The following is an 11701-nucleotide window of genomic DNA, read 5'->3' on the forward strand; positions in this document are numbered from 1 at the left end:
TGTTATGTTTTTCATACTGATTTGTTATTTATATTTGGGTATTTGTTATTATCAGAGAAGGCAATGGCACCCCACTCCAGTACTCTTGCCTGGAAAATCCCATGGGCAGAGAAGCCTGGTAGGCTGCAGTCCATGGGGTCGCTAAGAGTCGGACACGACTGAGTGACTTCACTTTGACTTTTCACTTTCATGCATTGGGGAAGGAAATGGCAACCCACTCCAGTGTTCTTGCCTGGGGAATCCCAGGGATGGGAGAGCCTGGTGGGCTGCCGTCTATGGGGTTGCACAGAGTCGGGCACGACTGAAGCGACTTAGCAAAAGCAACATTTTTTATTATATATGGATATTAATCTTATCTTTATACATGTGCCAAATATGTTCCTCCAGTTTATCAATAGTCTTTTAACTCTCTTTATGGTGATTTTTTCATGAAGCAATTTTTAATTTTGATATTGTCAAATATTTCTCTTCCTTTGGGTTTTTATGTCACGTTTACAGATGCCCTATATTATCTTCTAAATTGTCACGGTTTAAAAGAAGAAAAATAACTTCTCAGTATGAATGAGTTTTATTTTTAACATCAAGTTTATTAATTATAAAAGTAATACATGTACATGGTAAAAATCTAGTAAAACAGACTGCTAGAGATGAAAATGAAAAGTTCCTTTCCTGTTCTCCCAGTGCCCCTGCTTGCCAACTTCCTCTGGCCAGAAGTAACTCTTATTAGCAATTTCTCATATATATCCTTCCTTACACATTCTGGACACATACATACACATGCATATTTATCCTTTTTGTACATAAACAGGATACACACATGTGAGTGCATGTGCACACACACACAGGATTGTGCAAATTTTTCATTTAACATTGTATTTTTGAGTTCTTAATGTGACTGAGTTTTATCAGATATTCACCAGACTGACAGAGGGACCAGGGCAATCAGAGAACATGGTAGGGACAGTGCACGGCAAAAGGCATATTCATCTCTGCAAAGCCAACACTTAGCAAAAAAAAAAACCCGGCACATAATAAATCCTCAATAAATGTGTTAAACAACTAAAGGAAGGAAGAACTTGAGAGAACTGGAAACAAATTGCTATCTTGACCATCTCAGGCCAGACCAGGTCTCCTAACTGAGAGTTACCACCTTCGAGGGCAGCAGGGAACAGTACCCAATGATAGATGAGGACATGGAGCAGCTAGACCTCTTGCCTGCAATAACTTTCCACTGTGTGTCTCTTTCCCCACTAGATTTACCACGTTCAGCACACACATTTAGTTCAAATGCACAGTTCACACTAACTACACAGCAAGAAAATCTGGGAGCTCAAAGACTACACATATCAGCTATATTACAGGTACAGGCTCATACAAACAGCTACCATTAATCAGTACCTACGGTGGGATAGGCGCCAGGCTGGAAACAACAGCCCTGCAAGGTTAATGTCAATCTACTCCCATTTTATAGATTAGAAAACTTAAGGCTCCAAGAATCCCAGTGACTTATTCAGGGTCACACAGCTAGCAAGCAGCCTCCAGAGACAGCTCTACACTTTAATTAGGTAAGCCTACTTTTCTGTCAGTCTCACAGACTCTGTGATATTTTCCTTGCCTGGTATTCCCTTTCTCCATTTGTCTCATCTGGTGTTTTGTGGAAGCTAGGCAGAGATAGAAACATGTGGTTGTGGATCCATCCTAGGCTATGGAATATGTTATAAGGGATGAGAGGTGTCAGTCATAAGAGTCCATGAAGAAGCACACACACATGGAGTAGGTCTTGAAAGTTCAGAAGAGGAATGGAAACTGGGTACTGGAGAACACCTTCAGAAGCCTAAGATATGAATATCATGGCAGTGCAAGAAACTCTAACACAAATATTCCCCTCTTCCTAAGTGCTTTTGGTGAGCTTCTCATGAACATGGCCCTTTTGTCTGCAGTCTCACAGCTGCTGGCCAGTATATCTCCCCACATCTTAATCCTTTCATTCTCAAGGCCCACATTAAGTCTTACTGAAGCCTTTCCCTATTAATCCACTCATTCCTCATACTTTCTTTTGTGAAATACAGTTTTACTTAAAATCAGCACCATAATATATAACATGTGTTTGTTTGTACACTCTCTTGTCCTTTAATCATTTCAGGTATTTTGTCTCTTTAGGTGGACTCCTTCATATATTTTTTTCTATTGTTTCCCTGTCTGGTCTAAGTTTTGGGACTCCTGGTTGGAGGCTAGTCCCAACTCTCCAACTAATGAGCTGTGTGACTTGGAGCTCATCACACCCTCTCTGAGCCTTATTTTCCCACCTGAGAAGGTTTTTTGTAAAAACAGTAAACATTGTAACACAATATATTAATGTAAGGAATTATTGCTGAAGACATTTCAACTAAGGTGCTTCCTTTCATCTTTTACATTCTATTTAGTGGATGGTTCTGTATAAGAAATAGCAATCACTGCTGCTTGTTTCACACTAGCAGCCTCAGCAAAGGTTCAGAACAAGAATACTGCACAACTGTTAGAGACGGTGCCAGAGAGCCAGGAGGTCTGTATGCAGCTGATTCAGGGACTCTCCTTGGAAACCACCAGGTCATTCCAGGCTTGCTCATTTTTAAAGCTTCTATTTTTCTGAATGTTTCTTTGTGTAAATGATCTGTGTCAATGCTATGAAAAACAAAAAGAATCTTGTGTCAAGTCAAGCCGACAGATGCCTTTAGTACCTTTCCTAGTCTTTTAAGGGTAAGATTCCCATTCACACTTGTGTCACATCACCACTCAGTTACTTCACCCACCCTGGTATCTACCTCCTCCCTTAGTCTTAATTCCTCTTCTTAGATCTGAGAAGAGAAAATTCTTAACTTCCTCCTGAACTCGCACTTTTATCCCTCGCTTGCCTTTGCTGACGGTCCTGTATCTATAACCTCTCTCTCTATGAGCTCTTTTATCTCAGCCTAAAAACTGGCCTATCCTAAAAAAAAAAAAAAAAAAAGACAAAAAAGAGAACAACTCCACCCTCCGCCAACAGCTACGACCCCACATTTCCTCTCCTATTCACAAAGATCTTGAAAAAGTAGTCTCCACTCTTTCTCTACTTCCTTATCTCCCATCTTCTCAAGTCACTGCAAGCTGATTTCCAACCCCATCACACCACTAAAATAGCCCTTAACAAGGTCATCTATGGCCTCTTAATTGCTAAATCCAAAGGACACTTTTAAGTACTCATCATTTTGCATTTGATACTGCTGAGCAATTCTTCCTTGAAACTCACTTTTACCAAAGCTTCCAGGACACCTTTCTCTCTTGGTTTTCCTTTCCATGTGGTGGTTGCTTAGTCACTAAGTCATGTCCGACTTTTTCGACCCCATGGACTGACTGTTTCCTTTCCATACTCACCTCTTAAAAGTTGGTACTGTCCAGGGCTAATTCCCCAGGGATGTTTCTCAGCGGTGCTTTTCTTCTCAATGTCTCTAGAGGAATCTCATCCACTGCCATGGCTTCAGCTGTCACCTCCAGGGAACAATCCTATACCCAACTGCCTACCTACTAGAAAACTCCCCACGATGTCCTACAGGCAATTCAGACTCCACAGGTATATCCCTGATTAAGACCTACTGACTGTAAAAGAAGATATAAACTTTCAAGTGTATAGTGAGTTACAGATTTTAGTTTTTAATGGATAGAAGCTAATCTTTATCTAGCAAAGGCAAATGAGTAGCTCTGCTAGTTATGCAATTGTAGGTAAGTAAACATTTAATGCCATGGAAGTGTAACAAGACGTTTAGAATTTTTTGAATGACTTAGCAAAAGCTGTCTTACCTCCTGACATGTACAACTCACTGCTGGAGGAGAGGTAGGCCAATATGCTTAGGAAGCCTGGAGGTCTCCTGAGACTAATGAGACCACCTACTCTGAACCCCTTCTTTCCAAATTTAGAATTAAGAACATGTGTCAGGGTGATTTGGGGGGCCTTTATCCAAGGCCCAGTGCCTGGGAAAGGCACCAAGGCACCAAAAATAAAATATCTTGAAGAAAGAAGAGGGCTTAAGTGGAGCTCCTGCCTCAACTCATGGGCTTACATTTTTGTGGGCAAGAACTGGCTTCACACATATATACCTGTGGCTGATGCAAGGAGCTCTTCTACACCCAGACCTTCTGACACATATGGTATTTTAGAGAACAATGACTGCATATTTGGGTGAAGACTCAAATATATGTAAGCTAGGAGTCCAGATATAATGGCACTGCAGGGCCGGGAGGGATCGACATCAGTCAGAGCATCACTGTACAGTCACCAAGCTGCTGTGGGATTGGGAAGGATCAGTCCTCAAGATGAGTGCCACGTGGCAGTAAGAAAGAGCACCAGCATTAGACTGATTTTCCAACCAGCTTTGGGAGCAAAAGTGGCTCCATTTTCGGGACCAGTTTTGGAAAGGTGAGGGAAGGCCCTCAAATGTACTATACTCAGATATGTGAGAAAGAAGAGTGACAGCTGAATCTGTACCCAGAATCCTGTAAACACATCTTACTAATCACACATGGAATACAAAGCCTTGCTTACACCCTCAGTTTCATTTCTTGACACATTCTGCTTTGCACTTTATGTTCCCATAATAGCTAACTTCCTAGACATTTCCCACCTGTATTCCTATCAAGTACTATAAAATATGCTGTTTATTGTCTACTTTTGCTCATGCTAGCTCCTGAGTATAGACTTACTCTTCTCCATAGTTACCCCCATTTCCCTGGCTACAGTCCTGAGCCTCCTGAGCTGGGTGAGTTGTCCCCTGCCACGGTTCCCTTAAGATCTCGTAATTACCCTATTGCATTCATCAGTTCATGTGTCTGTCTCTACCACTAAGTCTACGGTCCCAGAAGAGTACAAATCAAGTCTCAAGTTATTCATTCTTGTCTCCTAGCACCTGGCACATTTGCCTAGCACATAATAGATACTCAGCAAATGCTTGCAGAATGAGTGAAGGTAAGCATGGTAACTCTGAGGCCACAACCTCTTTTTCCCTCGATCTTCTGAATGTCTAGACACCTAGTCTATATTGAACACATCATTAACTGTCTCCTTGCCTTGCCCTCAGATGCTCAAAATTAATAACTGGCTTCCTATATGTTTTTACTAAATGCAAAGCACTGAGCTAAAAAAGTTTACAGGGAAAAATACAATGAGAAATAAATTCAGACCTCACACTCAAGCAGTTCTTAGAAAGCAAACTTCTTCATTCAGCCTTTACCATTTCCAGACAGGACTCCCCTTTTAAGAGGCTCTCCTGGACTTATCCCCTATCTAGCCTACCACATTAAATGATCAACAGTTTCCTCTCACCTTACTTGGGTAAGTATATATTTCTACTGATTTCAGTGTTGTCTGTCTATTTAGACTCTGATGTTTAAAATTTGAGGTCAGTGTATGGTGTCTATTCTGTGAACGTGTATCCTTTATTTTGTATTTTGAGCTATTACTGCACACTGCTATCAACTTATAATAGATTGACAAGTTATAAGGGTTTGAAGGTTGGCCTGAAAACACAGTGGAAGTAGATTGGTTAAGACAAAGGGTGAGAGAGACAGGAAACAGTGCAACAATTCACAATTAAAAAAATAAATAATAGCATGTACCATCTCAAAATAATTTATCCATGATATCATTTAGGACCTTTGCTGAAGCTTACATACTATAGAGTGCTACCACATTAAATTACTTTAAAGCAACATTAGGATTGATTGTTGAGTTTATTTCAAATTGCTGACAATATAGACTCCAGTCACCTTTTCCTGAGAAAGACATCATGGAGGTCCCTAAACATGAGACTTATTATGTTGTGAATAATTCCCTCTTCCTAGTCAGTAATCACTATACTCTGGAGTCAAATAGACTTCACTTTGCTAGTAGAGAACTAGCTTCTGTTTCAGCCAGACTTGTAATCAGGCCTTTATGCTGTTTTCATTTATGTTTCAATCCATCAAATTGGCTTTGGAATGTGGAATTTTTGCACTCAGCCGTTATTTTCCATTATGTGTTCCAGTTCTGAATGACAGAAATAAATGGCCATTTGGCCACTGGTTAGCTGCCAAAAGAGCATAGCTATATCCTAATTAAGAATTACTTTGTGTGTTATGCCAGCCTGCTGAGCTGGCAGATGGACACTGACCTGAAAGGGTGATGACCTCCACTTTCTATAATTATAATTCTGTAATAGCTTCATCCCCCTGCATCTTAAAGGCTCTCAAAATGTAAACCACAAGCCTTCTATCAGGTATCAGAAGAGAAAGGGTCTAATATTTATGGAGTACCTCTTATGTGCCAGGGTTGCATATTCATAATTAATGTCTTGCTTCATCCAGTCTCCGTGCTAACACCAGGTAGTCAGGTACTACTCATGTTGGCCCCATTTTATAGATAAGGATGCTAAAGTTCAGGAAGGTAAAGTAAGAATGGTCACAAAGCTAGTAGATGCCAGATCTAGTACATAAGCCAGACCTAGCAGAATGTGGATTTGGTGCTCTTTTTCCTACACCCTGTTTCTTTTCTTAGCAATGACATCTAGGACTATCTGTTCTTTACCTCTCTCCTTGCCTGTGTCCAGGGAAAAGGCCTATTTCACTTACCTTGATATTTTGCCTAGGCATGGTCTGTCCTCAGTTCTTCCCTTTTCTCACTGCAATGGCTATGACCAAACCAGAATGCCTGTCCTGACCCCCTACCTCCCACTTCCCCCACCACTATAACTTACTAGAATGTTTGTAGTTTGCATATGGCATGAAGCAGTGCATCACACAGCATTTGAACTCCAAAATCCTTAAGGTGATTTCCACTTAAGTCTAGCAATGTTAGGTTCTCGTTTCTGCTGAGGACAGAGGTGAGGGCTCCACAGCATGCACCTGTGAAATGACATTCTGCTAGCCTATGGGGAATTAGGGATTCAAGAAAGAAATCTGTTTACCCCAAGTTCCATAATGACCTTCCATTTCATACACAGCTGGAACAAGAGCCCAGTGAACAAAGAGTCTCTGTGAACTTACCCCAACGTCTGTAGCTTGCAGGAGGGGTGTTTCAGCCCTTCACAGAGCACCTGCATGCCTTCATCCCCTAAGGCATTGTCACTGAGTTCAAGGACTCTCAGGTGTTCATTGGTGTACAGTGCATTGCATGAATCCCGACAACACTCTCCAGTTAGGTGACAAGTCCACAGTCTGCCAGGAAGTAAGATAGATAAGGCTGGCATAATTTCATCAGGATTGGGTTACTTTAGATATTGGGTTTACCCACTAGAAAAATACATTAGAAAATCAGTTTGTCATGTAAAAAAATCCCTCGGGCCAGGGCCAAGCAGAGATTGTGGACAGAGGAAGATTTATTCCCTCTAAATTATCAAGTCATCATATGTTTCATTGGAGATTGTATCATCAGGCCAGAAAAAAATCATTTAATTTGGGGAGCTGCTCAAACATCAAGGAACTCTGCCTGTGGCTATTGTCCACGATACTTACACCAGATCCTTTAACTGACAGTCAGGCTGTTTTAATCCTTCACACAGCAATTTCAGTCCCAAATCTCCAATTTTGTTATTAATTAGAAGCAGCCTTGTCAGGCTCCAGGTAGAGCTTAGGACTTGGGTGAGGGACTCACAACAAGCTGGAGAGAGGGAACATTCAGAAAGCCTGCAGGTATGGGGACACCAACGTTGTTAACCATGGCAGCAGGAGTCCCACTGAACCTCAAATGCCATGCCCATGAGAAGGACAAGGATGAGCAGACACTTACACAAGATTCTTGATTATACCATTCACATGACACAGACCTTCACAGAGATGCTGTACTCCTGTGTCCCTCAGGGAATTGGCAAACACAAACAGCTCTTTTAAAGTCTGACTCACTTGCAAGAAAGAAAAGAGATACACACAGCTTGCATCTCTCAGGTAACATGTGTTCAAGCTACCCAGAGACAAAGAAGAAAAATAAGCCACTGCTGTCATTGAACTTCCTGGGAATGTTCTCCCAGCCTCCTCATTTAGCTAAGACCTAGCTATCCTTCAAGTTCTAGCTCCTGGCCCACCACCTACACAGTCTCCTCCTGAGGTCTCCAGCCCACAGTGACCTTCTCTCTTTCCATGGGCTCATCTGACATTTCTGAATGATTCTATAGCGTTAGGCACTTGATTACACATTCAACTGTGTTGTTCTCTGTTTCATATCTATGTGTCTTTAAGGGCAGTCTTGTCACTTGCTATCCTCTTGATAAATCCATTCACATCTAGCCTAGTGTTGGACACATAGTAGTATTCTTTATAGGGTTAATGTTTAATTAGCATCACTCCTATAAACACACAGGATGGTTGTATACTGGAAAGAGCATGGGATATGGATAAGATAGATTTTGGAGTCACATCTTGACTATACCACTTTTGTATAGAACAGTAGTTTGGACTCTGTGGGAGAGGGCGAGGGTGGGATGATTTGGGAGAATAGCATTGAAACATGTATAATATCATATATGAAACAAATCGACAGTCCAGGTTCGATGCATGGTACAGGATGTTCGGGGCTGGTGCACTGGGATGACCCAGAGGGATGGGATAGGGAGGGAGGTGGGAGGGAGGTTCAGGATGGGGAACACGTGTACACCTGTGGCAGATTCATGTTGATGTATGGCAAAACCAATACAATATTGTGAAGTAATTAGCCTCCAATTAAAATAAATAAATTTATATTAAAATATTTACTTATTTAATTTTGGCTGTGCTGGGTCTTTGTTGCTGCATGAGGGCTTTCTCTAGTTGCAGACAGTAGGGGGATACTCTCTAGTTGCAGTGCATGGGCTTCTCATTGTAGTAACCTCTCTTGTTGTGGAGCATGGGCTCTAGAGCACTCAGGTTTCAGTAGGTGTGGCATGCAGGCTTAGTTTCCCACTGTATATGGGATCTTCCTGGACCAGGGATAGAACCTGTGTCCCTGCATTGCAAGGCGGATTCTTAACCACTGGACCAACCAAGGAAGTCCCTGACTACACTCATTTTTAGTGGTGTGATGTTGGACAAGTCACTTTCCCCCCAATCCTCAAAGTTTCCTCATCTGTACAGTGGGGCTAAGAAAACCCACCCTATATAGTTATTTCAAGGAATGAATTATGTGAAATAACTTCTGGCAAGCACCAAGCATAGATCCTGCCACAGAGCAGGCATTCAACAATTTCAGTAGTTGTAAAATGACAGCAGACAGTTCTAAAAACTTACTCTTGTTTCTCCACCTTACAGTTCAAATGTCTGAGACCCTCACAGAGAAACTTATCCCCTGTGTCCCCCAGGGGATTTTCACTCAGGTCCAGCTCAGTGAGGTTTGGATTGCAAATGAGAACAGAGGCAAGATATCTGCCAATAGTCTCTGAACTTGCAGGGAGAAAACTAGCAGACAACCTGGAAAAAAAGAAAGACACAGAATTGGCCACTCATTCCCTACCTGCAAAACAGCATGAGAAAAGAAAATAAGGCCCACCCGTATGAGACCCCCAACCGTGAATATGTCAGAGCCCCCTTTTACCTATGACAGGGATTTTACATTGTCCCCACAACACTGTATGCCTCAGTGAGAACTCAATAAAGGTTGACTGCCACCAAAAAGAAAAGAATTGGAAGGAAATGTCAAATGACCTAATCTCACTTTAATTCCCAGCATGAATTTTATCACTCTCATATCTTCTTTCAAATTACAGGAGAAAATGCTATAATCATCCTTAATACAGTCAAAAGATCTTTCCTTTCCTCTTATCTATAAGTTCATTACTAACTAATAATTTGCCATCCTTAGAGAGACCTAGCCCATCACCATCATCCATATAATATTTCTTCTTGGACACAAAAAGTGGTTTTTACTGACCTTCCTGTCTTCTCGATCTTTGTCTCTCCATATTAAGCAGTCCAATTCCTTAAACTGTTTCCCATCAACTTTCTCTGCTATCGCTTTCCAGAATTTCTATGATATACACTACAACATCTGAGTCCTCAATTTTTTTCTTGAGTTACCAGGCTCCAAACTCAATCTTGAAAAGGGCTCATAAAGACATCATGTATATATATTTTCCCAATTTAGAAATTTTAAATAGAGGTATTTTAAATAAAAATGAATTTCAAAGTGGATTTAAAAAGGTTTAATGCTTAAGAGCTTTTATAATAGAAAACTCCAAATATACATTGTGATTGTTAATTTTATGTATCAAGTTGCCTGTCAAGGTACCCAGATTTTTGGTCAAACATTATTCTAAAAGTTTCTGTGAAGGTACTTTTTAAATGAGATTAACATTTAAATCAGCACACTTTGAGTAAAGTAATTTACCCTCCACAATGTGGGTAAGGCTCATCCAATCAGTTGAAAGTTTAATAGAAAAGACTGACCTCCTAGGAAGAGAGAATTCTGCCAGCAGACTGTATTTTGACTTGCAGTACAGTACTAGCTCTCCTATGTCTCCAGTCTGCTGGCCTACCCTGCAGATACTGAACCTGCCAGCTGTGATAATCTGAGAGAGCACCAATTTCTTAAAATAAATCTCTATATGTTTATACACATATTACCTCTCTGTTTCTTTGAAGAACCCTAATTAGTCAGGGTTCTTCAGAAAAGAAGATATATATATGGTAAATCTTTTATCGAAGTCATTACATGGACTTTGGGCTTCCCAGGTGGCACTAGTGGTAAAGAATGTACTTGCCAGTGCAGGAGATGTAAGACGTGGGTTTGATCCCTAGGTTGGGAAGATCTCCTGGAGAAGGTCATGGCAACCCATTCTAGTCTTCTTGCCTGGAGAATCCCACGGACAGAGGAGCTTGGTGGGTTACAGTCCATAGGGTTGCAAAGAATTGGACATTACAAAGGTGGCTTACCACACATGCATGTGGACTGTGAGGTCAGACACATCTGGGTTTCTTATTGTGTCTCTGTCATGTTATTTAGCCTTATACTATTGCGTTTCTCATCTGCTAAAATGGGGACAGTAATCTGAATCTTGCAAAGCTGTTGTACACATTAAAGGAAATCAAAGCACTCAGCACAATGCTTAGCACAAAGTAATTGCTCAGTGAGTTTTCATTATTGACATTAATGTTATTGCTACTTTCACTGTTCTTCCTCTCCATAACTCCTTGAAATGTGTTTTGATTATACAACATCCATCTTGAGCTGCATCTTTGTAAATTTTTTCTTGCAGTATGAAAACTAATAGTGACAACTTACTTGAGCTTCTGTACTTTGCAATTTGGATCTTTTAAGCATTCACAGAGTTATTTCAAAGCCAAAGCTTCCAGTTTTGTTTCACTAAATTCCAGCTCAGTGAGCCACTGATTGGTGCTGTGAACAGTTGCTAGTGCACCACAAGAAGCAGGAGAGATAAGGCATATCTCTAAAGGTTGTAAAGGTACAAACTTTAGAGAACAGAAGAATGACCTCATTACTTTATTCATGCTCTCCCCCAAAACAAAAGAAACTGACCAAAAAAAATTACATAAACACAAACAACAAATTCTCCTGCTCTCAGTTACCTCAATGTCTATAAGATACAGTTTGGCTGTTTTAATCCTTCACACAGAAGCTTCATTCCAGAATCTTCCAGGGTGTTTTTCACAAATCCCAAATCAGTCAGATACTGGTTGGTTTCAAATACTAAGGCGAGGTCTCTTCCATAAGAGGCTGTGAGGTGGCAGAAAA

The 11701-nt window shown here is 40.9% G+C and overlaps 1 long non-coding RNA gene across 1 annotated transcript; it reads right to left on the reverse strand.

The window, feature by feature from the left end:
• Positions 1-574: 574 nt before the first annotated feature.
• On the reverse strand, positions 575-11701 carry LOC102411704. Its single transcript, XR_003106734.2, has 7 exons — positions 11536-11701; positions 9241-9420; positions 7030-7200; positions 6741-6888; positions 6301-6415; positions 3391-5526; positions 575-2661 (listed from the first exon to the last, which is right to left on the reverse strand). It is a non-coding gene; the product is annotated as an uncharacterized LOC102411704 (long non-coding RNA).

The sequence above is a fragment of the Bubalus bubalis genome, chromosome X, assembly GCF_019923935.1.
Source record: "Bubalus bubalis isolate 160015118507 breed Murrah chromosome X, NDDB_SH_1, whole genome shotgun sequence".
Taxonomy (NCBI): domain Eukaryota; kingdom Metazoa; phylum Chordata; class Mammalia; order Artiodactyla; family Bovidae; genus Bubalus; species Bubalus bubalis.